This window comes from Bufo gargarizans, chromosome 6 (genome assembly GCF_014858855.1).
Source record: "Bufo gargarizans isolate SCDJY-AF-19 chromosome 6, ASM1485885v1, whole genome shotgun sequence".
NCBI lineage: Eukaryota > Metazoa > Chordata > Amphibia > Anura > Bufonidae > Bufo > Bufo gargarizans.
Genome location: NC_058085.1, coordinates 87630874 through 87654104, shown reverse-complemented (window position 1 = coordinate 87654104; position 23231 = coordinate 87630874).

Sequence of the window (23231 nt, the reverse complement as noted above, 5' to 3'; positions counted from 1 at the left end):
AGGGTTAGTTTTGCTCTCTTTGGCAATTAATCTCTCGGTCTCTAGTTTGGCTACTGTTATTTGTTTTTTACATATTTTATTTTTGTCCTTACAGTTTTTCCATGCTTCCTTGCTACCTTCCTGTTTTAGTGACTTAAATGCTTTCTTTTTGTGATTTATTGCTTTCTTTACATTTCTATTTATCCACATTTGTTTTTTTCTTGTTCCTTAATCTTTTATTCCCATAAGGTATGTACCTCTCACAATTAGCTTTTAGGATGCTTTTAAAAATATCCCATTTAGTGGCTGTATTTTTATTTTTGAGGCCTTTGTCCCAGTTAGTTAGGCCTATGGCCTCTCTTAGTTGGCTAAATTTAGCTTTTTTGAAGTTTGGTATTTTAGTTCCTCCCTGTAGAAACGCTCTGTTGAATGATAATTGGAAGGTTATTACTTTATGGTCACTATTTCCCAGGTGTCCCCCAACCTGCACATCTGTTGTTCTGTCAGGTCTATTGGTTAATACTAAGTCCAGTATGGCCGTCCCTCTAGTCGGGTCCTAGACCAGTTGGGAAAGGTAACTGTCTTTGGTTATTGCCAAGAACCGGTTTCCTTTATGAGATGCACAGGTTTCAGTTTCCCAGTCTATATCTGGGTAGTTTAAGTTCCCCATAATAATGACCTCATTATGATCTGCCGCCTTGTCTATCTCGTTTAGTAGCAGATTTTCAGTGGACTCTGGTATATTAGGTGGTTTATAATAAACTCCTATTAGTAATTTATTATTATTTTTGCCTCCATGTATTTCTACCCACAGTGACTCCACATGTTCATGTCCCTCACTTATATCTTCTTGGACTGTGGGCTTTAGACAGGACTTTACATAAAGGCAGACCCCTCCCCTTCTCCGGTTTTGGCGATCCTTTCTAAACAGACTGTAACTCTGTACATTCAGTCATAGCTATCATCCAGCCATGTCTCAGTCATTCCCACTATGTCATAGTCCTCCTCACACATAACTAATTACAGTTCCCCAGTTTTATTAGTCAGGCTTCTGGCATTAGTATACATAGAATTAAGAGGTTTATGTATATTTTTTAGCACGTTTATTTTAGGGGTACATTCACACGTCAGATTTTGATGCTGTCAAAATCCATTGGGTATAGAACCTAGTTGTTCACTTTGGAGTTGTTCACTTTGGATGCTGTGGACCTGCTTGCGGCTTGGCTCGATTAAACAGGGCTCAACCTTGAGTGGCAGCTGTCTACACACTGCACAAGAAGGGACATGTCTTGTCTTCAAGCTGCAGAAGACAGATTTCAGAATCCACAAAACCATGGGGGAGATTTATTAAGACCAGCGTTTTCCAAACTGGTCTTAAGTCCCTCTGTGCTGCTGGAGGAAGCGGCAAAGTCAGGTGGAGGCGTAAGCCTTTACATAAGTTTGGCACCTCCTTCAGCAGGCCGTGCAACAGACTTAAATGTACACTAGCTCTCTTGCTGCCATAGATTTAAGCAATTTTCGACGCCAAAAACCTGCTGGCCGTGTTGTGTTAGATTTTGAAGTACCGCACTCTGTTTTGGTTCACTGGTGCCAGCAAGGACTTGTTCAGTCGTACTCAAATAATAGAAAAATTGCAGCACAGCGCAACATACCTGAGAAACAGCATTAAAGATTTAAGACCGCTGAAGAAGGCCCTGACAGGCCGAAACGTCTGGTCATTATTCTCTATATATATAGCTGTGAAATTTGCACTGGAACTTGATCATGTGATGATAAAAAAATTAAAATTTAAATAAGCAAAGAGAAAAACTGTGTGCTGCAATTTTTCAATTACAAACCGGATTCCAAAAAAGTTGGGACACTATACAAATCGTGAATAAAAACTGAATGTAATGATGTGGAGGTGCCAACTTCTAATATTTTATTCAGAATAGAACATAAATCACGGAACAAAAGTTTACACTGAGAAAATGTACCATTTTAAGGGAAAAATATGTTGAATCAGAATTTCATGGTGTCAACAAATCCCCAAAAAGTTGGGACAAGGCCATTTTCACCACTGTGTGGCATCTCCCCTTCTTCTTACAACACTCAACAGACGTCTGGGGACCGAGGAGACCAGTTTCTCAAGTTTAGAAATAGGAATGCTCTCCCATTCTTGTCTAATACAGGCCTCTAACTGTTCAATCGTCTTGGGCCTTCTTTGTTTCACCTTCCTCTTTATGATGCACCAAATGTTCTCTATAGGTGAAAGATCTGGACTGAAGACTGGCCATTTCAGTACCCGGATCCTTCTCCTACGCAGCCATGATGTTGTGATTGATGCAGAATGTGGTCTGGCATTATCTTGTTGAAAAATGCAGGGTCTTCCCTGAAAGAGATGACGTCTGGATGGGAGCATATGTTGTTCTAGAACCTGAATATATTTTTCTGCATTGATGGTGCCTTTCCAGAGATGCAAGCTGCCCATGCTACACGCACTCATGCAACCCCATACCATCAGAGATGCAGGCTTCTGAACTGAGCGTTGATAACAACTTGGGTTGTCCTTGTCCTCTTTGGTCCGGATGACATGGCGTCCCAGATTTCCAAAAAGAACTTCGAATCGCAACTCGTCTGACCACAGAACAGTCTTCCATTTTGCCACACTCCATTTAAAATGATCCCTGGCCCAGTGAAAACGCCTGAGCTTGTGGATCTTGCTTAGAAATGGCTTCTTCTTTGCACTGTAGAGTTTCAGCTGGCAACGGCGGATGGGACGGTGGATTGTGTTCACTGACAATGGTTTCTGGAAGTATTCCTGAGCCCATTCTGTGATTTCCTTTACATTAGCATTCCTGTTTGTGGTGCAGTGTCGTTTAAGGGCCCGGAGATCACGGGCATCCGGTATGGTTTTACGGCCTTGACCCTTACGTACAGAGATTGTTCCAGATTCTCTGAATCTTTGGATGATGTTATGCACAGTTGATGATGATAGATGCAAAGTCTTTGCAATTTTTCGCTGGGTAACACCTTTCTGATATTGCTCCACTATCTTTCTGCGCAACATTGTGGGAATTGGTGATCCTCTACCCATCTTGGCTTCTGAGAGACACTGCCACTCTGAGAAGCTCTTTTTATACCCAATCATGTTGCCAATTGACCTAATTAGTGTTAATTGGTCTTCCAGCTCTTCGTTATGCTCAAATTTACTTTTTCCAGCCTCTTATTGCTACTTGTCCCAACTTTTTTGGGATTTATTGACACCGTGAAAATTTGAATCAACGTATTTTTCCTTTAAAATGATACATTTACTCGGATTAAACGTTTGATCTGTCATCTACGTTCTATTACAAATAAAATATTGACATTTGCCATCTCCACATCATTGCATTCAGTTTTTATTCACAATTTGTTTAGTGTCCCAACTTTTTGGGAATCCAGTTTGGATATAAAAATCTGCTGGCCTACCTGCTTCTCTGCCCATGCCATGTCTCCTTTTCTCACCATTTCAGAAAAGTGACGTGAGCAGGGAAAAGTTGCATATTTTGCAGCAAAATGGCTTGCGAAAAAATCTGTGACTTATATACACCACTATTGTGGAGTATATATGTTAATACATGCCCCCCATAGTCCTGCGGAAATAAACTAGGCATTTGTGGTATCATTTATTAAGACCAGAATTTTAGACGCTGGTCCTAATAACCCTACGCTGGCACTGGATGCGTCTAAGTTATGTAGAGGCACTGGCCGCATCCACCACTGCATACAACAGCCTTAAAGGGATATGCCCTTATTGTCTGATAGATGCGGGACCCGCACCTACAATGAGAGCGAAGCGGGGAGCGCTGTGGCTGGAGGACCCCGGATTTCCCGGGGTTCGTCGACCACCAAGCGCTGCTCCCATAGAAGTGAATGCGAGCGTACAGCGCATGTGCGGCTCCTTGCGATATGCCCCCATTGTCTGAGATGGCAAAACCCCTTTAAATCTACACAAGCTTCCTTGCTAGCATAGAAAGTGATAAATGAGACAGGCCGCACTTTTCCCCACCCAAGCCCTGCCCCCTTTTTTAGAACTATCATACGTTACATGTAGATGGGAAAAGTCACACGTTTTGCCACAAATGAGCTTTGCGACAAAACCTGCGCCAAATATACACCAAAAAGTGGTGTATATTTGGTTATAAATGACCCCCATGGTCTATATTTTCTAGATCAAACCAAATAGAATCTGCCACCAGTGTGCGGCTGCAGAATATAGTTTAGATGCTTTTGTTTGTCTTTTTCTCAGTCAAGAATTCAGTTTTCACCATAAGGCCTCTTTCACACAGGCGTCATATTTTTGGCCCGGATAAGAGGTGGGTGTGTTGCGGGAACACGTGCAATTTTTCCGCGCAAATGCAAAACATTGCAATGCGTTTTGCACTCGCGTGACAAAAATCGCGCATGTTTGGTACCCAAACCCGAACTTCTTCACAGAAGTTCGGGCTTGGGATTGATGTTCTGAAGATTGTATTATTTTCCCTTCTAACATGGTTATAAGGGAAAATAATAGCATTCTGAATACAGAATGGATAGTATAATAGTGCTGGAGGGGTTAAAAAAATAAAATAAAATTAACTCACCTTCTCCTCTTGATCGCGTAGTTCCCGGTCTCTTCTTTACTAGCTGTGGGCTAAATGACCTGTGGTGACGTCAGATCACATGCTCCAATCACATGGTCCATCAACGTGGTGATGGAGCATGTGATCTGACGTCACCACAGGTCCTTTAGCCCACAGCTAGTAAAGAAGAGACCGGGAACTACGCGATCAAGAGGAGAAGGTGAGTTAATTTTTTTTATTTTTTTTAACCCCACCAGCACTATTATACTATGCATTCTGTATTCAGAATGCTATTATTTTCCCTTATAATACAGTGAATAGACTGTCACCTAGCAACCATGCGTGAAAATCGCACTGCATCCGCACTTGCTTGCGGATGCTTGCGATTTTCACGCAACACCATTCACTTCTATGGGGCCTGCGTTGCGTGGATTATCGCACCGCAACGCACAAAGAGGAGCATGCTGCGATTTTCAAGCAACGCATAAGTGATGCGTGAAAATCACTGCTCATGTGAACAGACCCGTGTGAAAGGGTCCTTAGGCTTCTCGCACATGGCCATATGGCTTTTTCAGTATTTTGCAGTCTGTTTTTAACAGATCCGTTGTTCCGTTTTTTGTTTCCATTGTGTTTCTGTTTCCGTTCCGTAGTTCCGCAAAAAATCTCTGTATGGTTTCCGTATGCGTTGTTAGTGGATTGCAAACAGAAACATAAAATTTTTAATCATTAACATTACGTTAATGATTAAAAATTTTATGTTTCTGTTTTAACAGTATACACATGGGCAAACTGGGCATGGATCCGCAAAAAACTGATGACATACGGATGTGTTCTGTATGCATTCCGTATTTTTTGTGGACCCATCGACTTGAATGGAGCCACGGATCGTTATTTGCAGGCAATAATAGGACAAGTTCTATCTTTCAGCAGAACGGTAATATGGAAACGGAATGCATACGGAGTACATTCCATTTTTTTTGTGGAACCACTGAAATGAATGGTTCCGCATACGAACTGCAAATGGAATCCGCAAAAACGGAACGGAAACAGAAAAAAAGGGCCTAAGGGCTTGTTCACATGAAAGTGTTGTGGACCTCAAAATGCGGTCCGCAATGCATGGGCACCGTCCATGGGGCAGGTGCATGGGGATCGCAGACCTATGCACTTGAATGGGTTTGCAATCCCTCAGTTCCGCAAAAAGATAGAGCAAGTTCTATCTTTTTGTGGTGCGGAAGCACGGAACGGAACCCCAGAAAGCACTCCGTAGTGCTACTGTAGTGCTCCTTTCCGTTCTTCCATTCTGCATCTCCTGATTTGCGGACCCATTGAAATGAATGGGTCGTCATCCGTGATGCATAATGGCCAACGAACAGTGCTTGTGTATTGCGGATCCGCAAATGCTTTCCGCAATATGGCAACGGGCATCACACGTTCATGTGAACGAGCCCTAAGGTTGATGTTATAACCCTAAATAGCTAGCCTGAAGATACTGGAGTATGATATCATAACATGTAGTAGTCAGGCAGAACATTATTTAAGTAGTATGTTAAATAAGTACGGTAGTATAAATACCATTTAATATTAAAGGAACACAAAACATATAAAATGCTAAAAAAAAAAAAAATTTATTCCAGCAATTCATGCATTACTTTCCTCCCTAGATCCTGTTTTGTCTCATATTGCAATAAAGAGTTTTCTTTAGTTTCATGACTATGAAAATTGTAGATTCACACTGAAGGCATCAAAACTATGAATTAACACATGTGGAATTATATACATAACAAAAAAAGTGAAACAACTGAAAATATGTCATATTCTAGGTTCTTCAAAGTATCCACCTTTTGCTTTGATTACTGCTTTGCACACTCTTGGCATTCTCTTGATGAGCTTCAAGAGGTAGTCACCTGAAATGGTTTTCACTTCACAGGTGTGCCCTGTCGGGTTTAATAAGTGGGATTTCTTGCCTTATAAATGGGGTTGGGACCATCAGTTGCGTTGTGGAGAAGTCAGGTGGATGCACAGCTGATAGTCCTACTGAATAGACTGTTAGAATTTGTATTATGGCAAGAAAAAAGAAGCTAAGTAAAGAAAAACGAGTGGCCATCATTACTTTAAGAAATGAAGGTCAGTCAGTCCGAAAAATTGGGAAAACTTTGTAAGTGTCCCCAAGTGCAGTCACAAAAACCATCACGCGCTACAAAGAAACTGGCTCACATGCGGACTGCCCCAGGAAAGGAAGACCAAGAGTCACCTCTGCGGCGGAGGATAAGTTCATCCGAGTCACCAGTCTCAGAAATCGCAGGTTAACAGCAGCTCAGATTAGAGACCAGGTCAATGCCACACAGAGTTCTAGCAGCAGACACATCTCTAGAACAACTGTTAAAAGGAGACTGTGTGAATCAGGCCTTCATGGTAGAATATCTGCTAGGAAACCACTGCTAAGGACAGGCAACAAGCAGAAGAGACTTGTTTGGGCTAAAGAACACAAGGAATGGACATTAGACCAGTGGAAATCTGTGCTTTGGTCTAATGAGTCCAAATTTGAGATCTTTGGTTCCAACCACCGTGTCTTTGTGCGACACAGAAAAGGTAAACGGAAGGACTCTACATGCCTGGTTCCCACCGTGAAGGAGGTGTGATGGTGTGGGGTGCTTTGCTAGTGACACTGTTGGGGATTTATTCAAAATTGAAGGCATACTGAACCAGCATGGCTACCACAGCATTTTGCAGCGGCATGCTATTCCATCCGGTTTGCGTTTAGTTGGACCATCATTTATTTTTCAACAGGACAATGACCCCAAACACACCTCCAGGCTGTGTAAGGGCTATTTGACCATGAAGAAGAGTGATGGGGTGCTGCGCAAGATGACCTGGCCTCCACAGTCACCGGACCTGAACCCAATCGAGATGGTTTGGGGTGAGCTGGACCGCAGAGTGAAGGCAAAAGGGCCAACAAGTGCTAAGCATCTCTGGGAACTCCTTCAAGACTGTTGGAAGACCATTTCAGGTCACTACCTCTTTAAGCTCATCAAGAGAATGCCAAGAGTGTGCAAAGCAGTAATCAAAGCAAAAGGTGGCTACTTTGAAGAACCTAGAATATGACATATTTTCAGTTGTTTCACACATTTTTGTTATGTATATAATTCCACAGTGTTAATTCATAGTTTTGATGCCTTTAGTGTGAATCTACAATTTTCATAGTCATGAAAATAAAGAAAACTATTTGAATGAGAAGGTGTGTCCAAACTTTTGGTCTGTACTGTATATAAATAAAATCTTTTCTTTGTGTACCAGGAGATCTGCCTTCTGTTACCTCCTCCTTATTGTTATGGGTCTGGCTGTAAGACAACTAGTTGCATCAGGAGTCTCCCCCTTCTGCTCTTCTGCAGTAGGACAAAAAAAAAATGTACCCTTCCCAACACCCTCAGCAATTCGCCATCCAAAATTAGATACATCATCTGTAGTTTTCAGGAACGTGTAGAAAATGCTGCAACATTGGGGTCAAGATAATTGCCTGTTCACTTTTATCATTTATCACTAGGTTTGGTGTTTCTTTAATTATGTTCTCTAGTTTGAGGCCATCAATCATCAAGAGCAGTGAAAGGTACAAAAGATCACCTCAGCAGTGTTAGCCCCCCCATATCAAAATGTTTGAACAAAACATATGCAGTTGGTTAGATCTTTGTTAGATCAGGTTAGATTAATTGTTGTTTGCGTTAGAGCTCATACAGAAGTAGAGATATTAACAGTTATTTGCAGGGAGGCTAACCCGTTATCAGCCCCCCCCCTTATCAAAAAATTGACCAAACAATTAGCTATTTTGGAAGATATTTGTTAGATCAGGTATGATCAATTAGTTGTTTTGTTAGATCTCACATAATTACAGACTTATTAAGTGATTAATGAGGGGGGCTAGCCCCCCCACATGCAATTTTCAGGAAAAATTTGATTCAGGCTAATAGGCCTTCGTTAGATCTGGTAAGATCAAGTGGTTTCAACGTTAGATCTCATTTAATTACAGAGATATTTCACATAAAAACACAGATATTAGGTAGTATTAAATAGGGGGGCTAGCCATTTTGTGCCCAGACACGCCCCCCGAATCCTGGATCCCAGCGCCGCCCCTCTCTTAATTTATTCACTGCACTCGTTCATTCTTGCTGTGAGGGAGGAGGGAATAGAGGAGACAGCGCCAACTAACTGCGCATGCGCGAGATTTCAAGTGGCTTCAGAAGATTAAAAAAACTAAGTGCAGTGACTAAACTATCTTCCGAAGCTGCTCGTAATCTTGCGCATGCGCAGTTAGTTGGCGCTGTCTCCTCTATTCCCTCCTCCCTCACAGCAAGAACGAACGAGTGCAGTGAATACATTAAGAGAGGGGCGGCGCTGGGATTCAGGATTCGGGGCGCGTCTGGGCACAAAACGGCGTCAGCCCCTTGGCCAAAAAAGTACCAGTACTGGTAATTTGTATATCTATAACAGGCCCCTCCTCCGCCCCTCTCTCATCATTGGTGGCAGCAGGCAGCACAGAGGGGAGGGAGGGACTGCTTCCTCCTCCCCTGTGCTGCCTTATACCCAGCGTATAAGACGACCCCCGACTTTTGAAAATAATTTCTAGGGTTAGAAAGGCGGCTTGTACGCCCGAAAATACGGTAGTTAAACTTTGGACTGCCACGACACCTCCTACCAAATCTATTACCTAATTCTGTCTGTCTATCTGTCTGTCTATCTATCTTTAACAGAATTACACGTGAAAAATTGTGTTACCCTAAGATACACAGGAATTAGATATGGATCTAGGTGAATGGAATAAGTGAAGAATATGGTTTTCATACTATAGCTCAAAAGTCAAAAATAATTGACAAGAACTGTAATGTTGAGAGAACAGCGGTGCGGTATCTGTCACTGTCTGTAATGTCGATAGAAAAGCGGTGCGGTATCTGTCACTGTCTGTAATGTTGATAGAACATCGGTGCGGTATCGGTCACTGTTTGGAATATATCTCAGTGATGTTTCGGTATTCTATACTACACTTACAAGCCCTACTTTAAATTGACACTAAACTCTGGAGTTAACTGTTAAAAATGCATTCAAGCACCTCAACTATTTAGGGAAATGTATTTTATTTGTGTATCACTCGGCTGTATATCCTCCAATCATCTCTAAATTGGTGCTGATACTGTACTTTTTGAAAGGCTACCCCCCCCCCTTATGTCATATTACCTCATATCTCTGTTTATGTGAAATATCTCTGTAATTATATGAGATCTAACGTTGAAACCACTTGATCTTACCGAATCTAACGAAGGCCTATTAGTCTGCATCAAATTTTATTTTCCACCATACTCGCCACTTTTCAGAAAGGGGGCGTGGCCAGCAGCCGCAACAAATTTTTCTTTATTTACACCAGTTTTCTGGTGCAAATGAAGTCAGAAATAGATGTCTCTTTAAGGAGCACAAACATAAATTAGGATGTGCCTAATTTATGATGAGACCTAAGCCTTGTTATAAATTATATGCATCCTCCGGCAGTGCAGGGGATATCAAGACTGGCACAGAAAGCGCCGGTCGTGATAAATCTCCCCCTTGGTGCTGGCTTCCTCCACAGGTTACAGCTGATCGTTGGGAGTCCAGGTGCAGCACAGAATGGGATTATAAAAACCAAACAACCCCTTTGATACCCCTTTGAACCCCTTTGATGGTTCTGAGTTCTAACCATAAAACCAAAATATGACTGTGTCCTTAAGGAATTTATGATATAAAATTCAGTGTTTTTTTCTAGATATTTCACAACTGGTTTCTGGTATGAGTGTCCTTCCTTCCAGAGCAGGAATCATCCAGGTCCATCATGTGCACATACAACCGCAACACACTGTCCAGTCACCTCTTATAACTAATAACCTTCCGTAAAAATTGACCGAATGTGAAACCTCTGGTCATGGCACTATGACGCCTCCCGTATTGCACAACACAATGCGAGCTGTTTATTTTCAGAACGTGACTGAACCACAAAAAGGATTTACAGATAAGTTCACGTTTCTAACATGTTTTTTTGCTGTGAGGAAATCTTGATGAGGGTCTTACTCATCCAGCCTTACAGTTTCTTTCTGGAGTTGTATTTTTACCTTTTATAGAAAAGAACAAAAAACTGCTAAGAAACCATTCACTTTCCGGCTTTTATATTACCATAATACACCATATAACGACACTATATTAACAACACACCGTGCACAGAACATTAACCACAATACAAAGACATATAGACACAACTGTTAGGGGGTGTATTGATGGCAGTCTCATCCTATGAAGACAGCAGTTGTATAGGGGAGGCCATTTTATAGATTCTGCGTTTGGGCCCAGAAAAATAATGTTATGCCACTGGGACAGTGGGCAACCCAGTAAGAAGTAGCAAGAGAGAAGGTTGTAAACTTGTGGGGTCCACTTACACTGCCATTAGAGATGAGCGAAGTTTTGAAAAATTAGATTCGGCAGCTTCGCCCAAGTTCGATGAGAAATTTGATTAGTTACAAATTAGGCTACTTTCACACTAGCGTTTACATTTTCCGGTATTGAGATCTGGCAGAGGATCTCAATACCGAAGAAAAAACGCTTCAATTTTATCCCCATTCATTGTCAATGGGGACAAAACGTAACTGAACAGAACTAAATGCTTTAAAATGCATTCCGTTCCGTTTGGTTGCGTTCCCATACCGGAATGCAAACCGCAGCATGCTGTGTTTTTCTTTCCATCATGGGATGCGGAGCAAAACTGGCATGACCCACAATGCAAGTCAATGGGGAGGGATACGTTTTCTCTGACACAATAGAAAACGGATCCGTCCCTTATTGACTTTCAATGGCATTCATGATCCATCCGTCCTTTCTATGTTAAAGATAATATAACCGATGCAGATGGTTGTCTTATCAGTAAAGGAAGCGTTTTTGCTGATCCCTGCTGGATCAAGCAAAAACGCAAGTGTGAAAGTAGCCTTAATTTGTCATGAATCGTTATAAATCAGGTATATCCAGGCAAATCTGCCAAAAAGTTACAGTGGTCTTTAGCACTGATGCACAGTAACTCTACCACTAAGGCTCCTTTCACACTAGCGTTCGCTGGTCCGCTCGTGAGCTCCGTTTGAAGGAGCTCACGAGCGGACCCGAACGCAGCCGTCCAGCCCTGATGCAGTCTGAATGGAGCGGATCCGCTCAGACTGCATCAGTCTGGCGGCGTTCAGCCTCCGCTCCGCTCGCCTCCGCACGGACAGGCGGACAGCTGAACGCTGCTTGCAGCGTTCGGGTGTCCGCCTGGCCGTGCGGAGGCGTGCGGATCCGTGCGGATCCGTCCAGACTTACAATGTAAGTCAATGGGGACGGATCCGTTTGAAGATGCCACAATGTGGCTCAATCTTCAAGCGGATCCGTCCCCCATTGACTTTACATTGAAAGTCTGGACGGATCCGTCCCAGGCTATTTTCACACTTAGCTTTTTTTAGCTAATATAATGCAGACGGATCCGTTCTGAACGGAGCCTCCGTCTGCATTATTACGGATCCGATCGAACGCTAGTGTGAAAGTAGCCTAACAGAACAGATTAGCTATGAATATTGGTGCACTGTACATTAATGTACATGGCGATAAATTAGACCTGCCTGTAATACTGACGGCACAGTAACTCTACAGCTAACAATATGGATTAGCTATGACTTTTGGTGCACTGCACAGTTCTGTACTCGGCGATAAATTGTAGCAGAGTCTGTAGTGCAGCAGTCTCCTATGCTCTCCCTGCAGTCTCCCTGCACTCTCCCGCTCCAATATTGCCCTGCACTCTCTGTTAAGAGTTTGCAGCAACACTTTACCTAGTAAATGAACATCTTCTCACATCTCTCCTTATGCACAGCCCACAAGGAAAATGGTGGCTACCTGCAGATTAGCTGGCTGCATGGCATTATGGGTGATCTTGCGTTCCAGGCTAGTCTCTTCTACACTTACGTTCCCTTTCTAAGACGTGCAGCCTCCATTTTAGGAAAACGGATTCATTACCCTGAAATGTGAGGAAATTCTGATTTATTTAGAAACAAACTTTTCCTAGACTTCGGACCGAACTCCGCTTCGGATTCTTTGCTTCTTCGCTCAACACTAATTGCCATCTACTCTGCCAATCCCAAATCCAATCCCAATCCCTTCACACCCCACTTATATATCCAAAATAAAGAATAGAACAGCGCTTAATTTGTAAACCAGCTTCAGTGACTTTTATTGATGCAATTCAGACCCCAAAACACCATTTGTGTAAATGTAAATTCATAGGAAACGTTTTTGGTTAACACCCTTCATTAAACATGAAGCCACCTCCTGATCACAAAATGATGGTGGGGGCTCCTATATGCAAGAGAACGGTCACCCCGAAGTACACTGGAAACTTCACTTTGTAGAGAGAGAAAAAATGACATACTCATTATACAAATTTTTTATTTGTCTGTGATCAACTCTTGTCACAAATTAAAGAGACTTAAAGGGGTTCTCCAGGAATGATTTAAAGAGAACCTGTCATATTGAACTTGGTATATGAGTTCCAGGCAACATGTTATAGAGCCATTGAAGTCCAGGAGGCGGTACTATCAGTGACTGACAGCCTTCTCTCTATGACTGTGTATACAGATATAGCTGTCAGTCACTGATAGGACCGCCTCCTGGACTTCAAAGCCCAGAACACACAGGAATGTAAATGAATAAATCACGAGTTTTACTGAATATTTTCCCATTAAACTATATATCAACTCCTCTTGCTCTATGACATGCTGCAGCTTGCTCTGCATTTTCATGGAGGCACGTTCCGATTAAGATAGCCACCAGCAACTTATCCTAGAATGTGAACAGGACTAGTTGCTTCTACTTGCAGAGCTGCCTAGCGGGATGAGGGTACCGGTGCCTCACTACACATTACACTCTGCAACTTCCATATACTACATATTGTTGAGTGCTCCTGTCAGGCTGCTCAGCCATGATGGCATATTGTAGGCAGGAACACATCATTACCATCTATTGTAGGGCAGTGTAGTGTGCAGTTACACCCTGTCCCCTCATCCCCCTAGGCAGCTCCGCAAGTTGATTTTACACTCACTTGGTGCCTCTAGTAGGGAACTACAACGGTATTCAGCATAGACTGGACACTAACTGGCATAGTCAAGTCCTCAACTCTCCTAATATTGAGCTGCAGTACTCTCTCCCTCCAATCCAATCTTCATTTCGCATAATGTCTCCAAAAAGGGTATTCTGGACTAAAGAAGAGACGCGTCACCAGCTTGGGTGTGCGAGGAGCAGATCTGCAGTGGAGTGTTATTCCAGAGTACCCTTTTTGGAGACACCACGGCTAGTGAAGACTGGTTGGAGGAAGCGAGTACTGTAGCACAATATTTGTAGAGCCGAGGATTTGACTAGTTACCAGTCTATGATTACTGTTGCAGTTCCTTACTAGGGGCCAGTACGTCAAGTGAGTCTGAAATATAATCATGGTTAGTGCAGAGTTTTTGTAGTACTAAGGTCCCTATCGGATCTACTAGTATTCATATTGATAACTCTTAGGAAGGTGTAGTTGGTCGGGGGTCAGTCCCGACTTCTATTTTAGCAGTCCCGTACCACTTTAGAAGTGATGGTGTACTGTTTGTTTTCTAAGGGTGGGTTCACATATACATTTGCAATTTCGTTATACTGTTTCGTTATAACGGAATATAACGGAATTTAAGGACAGGATGCAAAACAGGACTTTTTTTCCTGTGATACATAATGGAACAAAACGGAACCGTTATTTTTACCTATAGAAATGTATTAGAAGGGAGCCAAACGGAGGCTTCTAAAGGGTTCTGTTTTGCATTCCGTCCTTAAATTCCATTATATTCCGTTATAACGAAACAGTATAACAGAATTGCAAATGCATATGTGAACCCACCCTAATATTTAAAGGATAGTTGTCTCTATATTATATATCACTAGTGATTTAAAAGGGAATTTGTCATATTAAAAACAATGTTCCTTGTCCTGCAAATTGTTAAAAAGAAGATTTTATATTCACCTTGACAATCCCCCGCCACTGCCATTCCGATCGTTGCGATGGAGCCTGGGTCCAGCTGCCCTTCACTTCCTGTTTCTCACCATGGCATGAAGTCACTGTCAATACTGCTCAGGTCATCACCGCAGCCTTTTCCTGCTATGTCAAGAACAGGAGCAGAAAGTGGAGGGCCGCGGAGATTCAGGCGCCATCAGAACGGCAGAGGCGGGGGGATCGACAAGGTGAGTATCAGATCATTTCAAAACTACTTGCAGAGGAATAAAATTTGTTTAAAGGGCATCTATCAGCAGATTTGTCTCTATGAAACAGGCTGACCTGTTACATTGGCAGCTGAAGGCATCTGTGTTGGTCCCATGTTCATATGTGCCCGCATTGCTGAGAAAAATTATGTTTTAATATATGCAAATGAGCCTCTAGGAGCAACGGGGGCGTTGTCATTACACCTGGAGCTTCCGCTCTCTCTACAACTGCCACATCCTTTCCCTTTTGACATGGCCACGCATTATTGCGTTTTCTCTGCCTGGTCCTGTCAGTCAAAGTGGAAAGGGTGCGGCAGTTGCAGAGAGAGCAGAGCCTCTAGGTGTAATGGCAATGCCCCTGTTGCTCCTAGAGGCTCATTTGCATATATTAAAACATTTTTCTCAGCAATGCGGGCACATATGAACAAGGGACCAGCACAGATGTCTTCAGCTGCCAAATGCACATGTAACAAGTCAGACAGTTACATAGGTGCAAATCTGCTGACAGATGCCCTTTAAATTGTGATGAAAGACCCCCTTAATAATTTACCTCAATCTGCAGGCTACATGTTTTACAGCAAAATAAGCTGGCATATATTTAAAAGAAAAAAAAAATGAAATTTTCCAGAAGACAGCAGATCAATAACCCAGCCATATGGCAGAGTGCCGTAAAATACAAAAGGGCAATTTTATCTGATGAGGTTATCCTCTTTATTTTTAAACGCAGTGGCGCTTCCATGATAGTTCCCACTTCAACTCAAAATACATTCTACCTATTCAAATGAGCATGTCTCGATCACACCGGCGCTGCCGTCATCTATTCTTGAGTACATTTTCCCAAACAGCAGACAGAAACACAAAGACAGCTGTGACTACATTGTGGGCGTCCCTTCCAGTCTTAATAATGCACTGCCATAAACACTGCCGTCCTTTCCATATCGTTGTGTACAAGGCTTTGCAGCGTCTTGCCAAAATGACCGGGGCCAGGACCCTCCTCCTCTTGATTTGTCAATAACCCAATTCCAGCTCTTGCCAACAAGCTCTGTGCTTGCGACTCCCTGAGCGTTGCGTCTCGCATCCCTAAGAGGTTTATTTATTAGGGGAGAAAGTGTTTTGCAAAATGCTGCCATGTGTTTAGAATTCCTGACACCGGGATGCTTTATACGAAGAGCCATCTTCCCACTTCACAGCGGGTTTTCTGGCATCAGATCGCAAACCGTTTAGCCCTTCTCGGGCTGCCAGGTTAACCCCTGTGCTACGGATGGGATTTTAGCAATAAAGGCTAATAAAAGGGTTCTAAGAAATGCCAATACACATGGATCACATAAATCTTGTGACAAATTAAGCCAGATCTCTGTAACATGCCTACTGTTTGTTACCAGAGTTCTGATAGAATAACCGCCAAATATTTATTGAAAGCAGATAGTTTATTACGCAGCCATTCAGCAACTATTTTATTACGAGATTTTAAAGGCTTGGTTTCTTTTTTAATGTGGTTTTATTGTGAGCCAAGCAATATACCCCTCCTCTTCTCCCATCTCTGGCTTTGTGCATTCTTCATTGCTTCATATTAAATCTGATTTACGGGCCATGTGGAAGAGACGTGGTTCAAGAGCGACATGAAATAAAGGCAGGAATAGCTTTATAAAGACCAATGCAGGTCTAGATAGAACCTGATGGCGCATAGGTTCAGAGGTTCAGTAGTGGGCAAACAGTTGAGTCACTATCCCTCTACTTAAAGGGGGTTTGCCACAAAACATATTTTACATTTTTCAAACCAGCACCTGGATCTAAATACTTTTGTAATTGCATGTAATAAAATTTTTGCATAGCCAGTGAGTTATTTAATAAAATGTATCTGCATAGCGCCACCTGCTGTTTGTTATTTTCCTTATTTTTTGTCCATCTCACTGAGCTGGTCAAGCATGCTCAGTTTAAATCTTTAACTGCCACCAGCCATGTGTTCTGTTAGAAGATGTGGCAGTTACAGGGAGGGAACTGCAGCAGAAAAGACACACACAATTATTATAGGATAACCCCTTTAAGTAGGGTACTGGATCTCCTTAAAGAAACCAGCCCTCTGTGCAGACTTATTGGCAATGCTCTACAAGAAAACAACATGCAAAGAGGAGTACCCTGAGGAAAAAAGACCCATCTCACTAGCGCCACCTCTTGGAAGTGGCTCCGTATGAGTCAAAATCTGACTTTTTAGCAAGCCTTGAAATATGACAAGTGAAAATGTCCAGGCCTGATATCCATCTGTAGACAGCTTTTTCAGAGTAGGATTCTGCGTGGGTGTAATGCATTGGAAGCAGCTTAAGCAGGGTACTGGGTCTCCTTAAAGAAACTTGTGTGGAGACTTACTGGCGTTGCTCCATGATATAATGACTTATTGGCAATGCTCTATGGCAAAATATTATGCAAAGAGGTGTCTCCTGAGAAGAGAGAACCATCTTTTGGAAGTGGCCCCCTATGAGTCAAAATCTGACTTGCATATTGTTTTCTCATCGAGCATTGTCGATAAGTCTCCATACCATAGAGCACTTGCAGTAAGTCTCCACACAGGGTTGGTCTCTTTAAGGAGACTCAGTACCCTGCTTAAGCTGCTTCCAAGGCATTGCACCCAGCCAGCCAGAATCCTATTTTGTACTGATGAGGGGCAAGCACCCTGAAACAATTGTCTACAGATAAATATCTGACCTGGCTTGCTATAAAGTTGGACTTTGACTTATAGTAAGCCTTTTTAAATACGGTAAGTGGTGCTAGCAAAATATGGTTCTCTTTTCTCAGGAGACATCTCTTCACAGACTATTACTCTACAAAAGAGCAGCAATTAAATGATAGCTATGCATTTAACGGGGTTGTGCAGTGACAGTATTTTAAAGATCTATCCTCAGGATAGGTCACTAATATCAGATGAGTGAGGGTCTAGCTCCTGGCACCACTGATGATCAGCTGATTGAAGAGGTTGTGGTGCTTGCATGCCATCTTACTTGAAATGGAGGTGCAGTGTAACTACAACTGCTCATCCAGTTCACTTTAATGGGAAATAATTTCACTGCCCAACCTCTTTAATTCAATGCCAGGGCTATATCCTCTAACTTGTGCCAATGCATCTGCAGTGAGCCCCTGAGGAGCCACTGCAGAACATGAAGGGGTAGTGGCCCTGATGAGAAGTTGTGTCATGTTGTCCTACCTAAGGCCGTCGCTCCCTGGTGTTCGCTGCAGTGAAAAAGGCGATGATAAAAGAACCAGGCAGAGATTGTAGAACAAAAAAAATCTTTCTTTACTGAGTGCAAAAACAGAAAGCAGCACATCCAGCAGCAGTTCGTACAAAGAACAGTTTTTCTCCTCCCAGATAATAGGGTATGGTGGCAGGTAATGTGGCAGTAGAAGACACTCAAAAGTTTGCTAGCTGATGCTGTATTTTTCTGTTATTCCCATCCCTATGGCTTGCTCTGGCACCTATATCCGTAGGTGTTCACAATATGATGCAGATTTCTAGCTATGCCTGTCCTGAACTGCAGTGGTGGTGTCTTAACGTGTTTACCACCACCTAGCAGCAGAGTCTTGATAGCTTTATTGCTTGATCACTCTTCTGACACATATACGCCGTAGTTTACAAATCTTCTGTAGCCTAGGATTCTGCAGTCTCTCTGGGGAAATGTTGTCCTCATAGATGAGCTGCTTCTGTGGTTCACATGGTTTGAAGGAGCAAGAGATGGATCACATGCGCCATCACTCCTCACTTTCTTCTCTCAAACTGTAAAACCGACTGTCACTAGCTCTGCTCTTCCCTACCAAGAGGGGAGGAACGGAATGGTAAGTTCCTTTCCTTATGTCAAACTTTGCAGACCATACAATATCTGCTGTTGACAAAGTGTATAGCATGACATTTCATTGCATTGCATTACAAACTGTTTACAATAGTAGTACCCCAGGTCTGGGGTACTACATATCTAAAATAAAAAGTCAAGCAACTTTAAAAATAGTCCTTAATAGTAAGCATTTAGTAGAGGACAGATGTACTTATGAAGACATTTAGGGCTACATAGATGCTGTGGGCAGAAAACAGCAGCATTTTTTTTTAACCAAGGCTAGCTTCCTTTTTTTAAATTTAGATGGGGAAGGAGTCATCTGTTTGGGGATGTAATTGTTACTTCTTACAATTTATGGATTGAATGCGTTCATAAAGATTTACTAAAAGCTGAATGTGTCAGACTTCTGGCTCAATTTTGCACCTCACAAGCATAGCCTAGGGGTTAATGGATGTGGCTTAAAATGTGATATGTGCCAAGAGTCCATTAAAATTTTAGTGCAAAGTAAGCTAACAAGTAAGTGGTTAGTGAAAAGTATCTAACGTCTAGCAAGATGTACAAAATTTAGCATAGCGTATGAGCCACTTTCATAAATTTGGTGGATCTTTAGACTTCCTGGTCTTGCTTACACCTTAGTAATATCAAATGACTCCTGAATGATAATCGGCAGCTTGTGCACACATGGGTTTGTGGTAATGACAATGGGACCCAGAATGTCCATACTATTGTGGTATACAAGCAACAATGTGTTCTCTTATGTTGAAAATCCATTACAAAACCAGCTTGGCACTAGAGATGAGCAAACTTCTTGAAATAATTATTCAGATCCAGATAAATTCTGCCTGAATCAAATAAGCTCTAATTGCCCTGATAATTAGTATATAACATTCTAAGGTCTCCTAGGACTCACATTTTTCTCTCTCAAATATCAGAGAACCATATAAGTCCTAGAAGACATGAAAGACCAACTCATAATATTAATCTGAGTGAGACATGCAAGCTTGTTATCCTTTCAAAAGGACCATAGTATTGAATGTCTCAGTATTACACTTCTGTGAGTAGATGTGCAAGTCAGTTTTCCTTCCAAAAGTGCTCTTTTTCATTATGGAGACCACCTAGTATGCATGTGGAGTATTGTGGCCCAGCCAATGCTGCTCTGCATTTCTCTGGAACATATATACGCAAATTAACATGTATTACATCTGCTGACATCAGATAGGCTTAGTGTTCTTTTCATTTTGTAAGAAAAGCCAATCTGCATACCTTTGGACTTCAGAGAAAGATATTCAAATTAGCTTTCCTTTCAAAAAGAAAAGAACACTAAGCCTATCTGATACCTAATGATGGTGGTCTATCTAATGAAGTAGAGCATCCTCAAGAGTACTATCAGGGCCACTCAGCTAGCCAGGGAAATTTATGCTAGAAACACTTAGTACTCTTGTTCTTTTGGAAGGTGATCTCTCTTTCTCTGTCTCTGTGTGTGATTTGCCTGAAACAAATCACAATAAATTCAGGTTTGTTAGAATATGAATTTTTGGGGTAAATTCAGGAAGAAGTCTGAATCACTAATATTGCTTTGCTCAGCTACTTAGCACCTAAAGAATTTCTGTCTTTCAAGTACTGAAAATCTGTAATTCATGAACCCAGCTTGATGCATGTAAAGTACTATGAAAAGGACACACATGTGAAACAAAAATAGATTGTCAATTGGTGGAAAATTCCATCACTAATGAAGAAGGCATGACGTGAAGCATCTTGGTAATGGGATAGAGTGTGAAGGTGCATATTCTTAAAAAAGAGAGTATGGCTCTTGGTATAGCTACCGAGACATATGGCAGGGGACTCTTCGTTGTTGTGGTGTATTACAATATTTAGTCCCTTGGTTCAGGTCTTCTCTGGTGTTCTTCTGTATGTGTGTGATGACAGATCAATAGAACATCTCACTTGCATTCCGGAGAAACTATTATTGATCTCTATGAGACAATCAAGTGAATGGCTGTTAATGCTGATAATGGCTCTCACACTTCACTGAATTCACCCTGGGGCTTCACAAGTGTCCCGACCTTACATAATTTAACTTGATGTTGTTATTTTGAAAGCTACAAAAACACACATATCCATGCTGACTTTTACCCCCTACCTATAACAGCAACACAAACCAGTCCATGTATCTTTTGATTTGCCTAATAATATAATCAAAATATTCATCCTGAGCTTCATTATAAAAGGAAAGTGGAAAATAATTCTAGGTGAGACTTTCTCTGAAGGACCCGGCACGTCCTTCAATTTCTGTTTCCTGGTTCTGGCTTGACAAACAAAAAACGGCAGAAGTCTGTTCAGCCAGTCACAGGCTGAGGCAGGTCATTGATGAGGTTGGTGATTGGATGAGAGGACATCTTCTGCCGTTTCTGGTTTCTTGAGCCCAGACCAAAAAGTGGAGACCTCAGTGACTCAGTATCCGTGAGGTGAGTGATGCTTACTTTATTTTATTTTTTTGCACCATTCTGCTCATTATCTAAAAGTATATTCCATCAGACATCCCTTTAAAGTTGCTGGATGTTATTTAGTGCTACTTGGTTTGGCTATGGTCCTGGGTATAAACATATAGTAGCAGTTACTATTTAACCCAGCAGTTCAGTATGCCCAGCTTTACTTAAAAGGGCTGTGCGAAGCTAGAAACCTATCCCCGATCCACAGAATAGGAATAACTATCTGATCAGTGGTCAACCACTGGGATGCACACAGATTAGGAGAAATCATTCTCTATAGGACTGCTTGTTTATTTCTAAGACCCCCATTCTTGTGATTGTAGTGGTCCCAATCCCAGAAGTCAGACCCAGCTATCAGATACTCATCCCCCGGTGGAAAAGGGATACTTTTCTACCTTAGCACAGCCCCTTTAAAGATGAAGTACAGTTAATAATTAATGTGAAGGAAGAAGACTGGAAAGGGTGCTTGATAGTTGAAGGCAGATCAGTGGCAACATGTATTCTCTGACCTGTTAGAAAGGTACATGATGCAAACTGTAGTGAAGTTAATTTTCTTACCAGTGACTGCATTTGTGAGTTATAACCTCCCTTCTAAAACTCAGCTGTGTCATGTGACAAACACTCTCCAAATAACACAGCACCTTATAAGGAAGCCAAGTTTTCTATGTATTTCTATGGGAACCTCAATGTTAGTTTCACAGGAGGCAGAGTGTTTGTAGCATGACACAGCTGAGGATCAGAAGGGAGGTTATAACTCACAAGTACAGTCACCGGTAAGAAGATTAAGATTGGGTAGAAATACATGGAGGCAAAAACAATAATAAAATACTAATAGGAGTTTATTATAAACCACCTAACATATCAGAGTCCACAGAAACGCTACTAAACGAGATAGACGAGGCGGCAGATCATAATGAAGTCGTTATTATGGGGGACTTCAACTACCCAGATATAGACTGGGAAACTGAAATCTGTATATCTCTTAAAGGAAACAGGTTCTTGGCAATAACCAAAGACAATTACCTTTCCCAACTGGTTCAGGACCCGACTAGAGGGACAGCCATACTGGACTTAGTATTAACCAATAGACCTGAGATAACAGATGTGCAGGTTGGGTGACACCTGGGAAATAGTGACCATAAAGTAATAACCTTCCAATTGTCATTCAAAAGAGTGTTTCTTCAGGGAGGAACAAAAATACCAAACTTCAAAAAAGCCATAGGCCTAACTAACTGGGACAAAGCCCTCAAAAATAAAAATACAGCCACAAAATGGGATATTTTTAAAAGCATCCTAAAATCTAATTGTGAGAGGTACATACCTTATGGGAATAAAAGGTTAAGGAACAAGAAAAAAACCATGTGGATAAATAGAACTATAAAGAAAGCAATAAATTACAAAAAGAAAGCATTTAAATCACTAAAACAGGAGGGTAGCGAGGAAGCACAGAAAAATTATAGTAAAAAGATAGAATATGTAAAAAACAAATAAAAGCAGCCAAACTAGAGACCGAGAGATTAATTGCCAAAGAGAGAAAAACTGACCCTAAAATTTTCTTCAATTATATAAATGGTAAAAAGTATAAATTTTAAGGTGTCGGCCCTTTACAGAGTAATGAGGGGGGAGTTGCAGAGAGCGATTAGGAGAAAGCAAAGCTATTAAACTGTCAGATGATATGCAGAATGTAAAAGTAAATTCCCCATTAAAAGTGCCCTGTCTGACCCAGGAAGAAGTACAGCGGCATGTTAGAAAGATTAAAATAGACAAATCGCCAGGACCAGATGGCATACACCGCCGTATCCTAAGAGAATTAAGTAATGTCATAGCCAGACCCTTATTTGCGATATTTAAGGACTCTATACTGACAGGGAGTGTTCCACAGTTTTTTTCAAAACGGGTCTAAAAACAGAGCCTGGAAACTATAGGCTAGTAAGCTGTAGAAACCAGTGTCAGGCAGCTGCTGCCAAGGCCAATAAGATAATGGGTTGCATCTAAAGGGGCATAGATGCCCGTGATGAGAACATAGTCCTGCCACTTTACAAGTCACTAGTCAGACC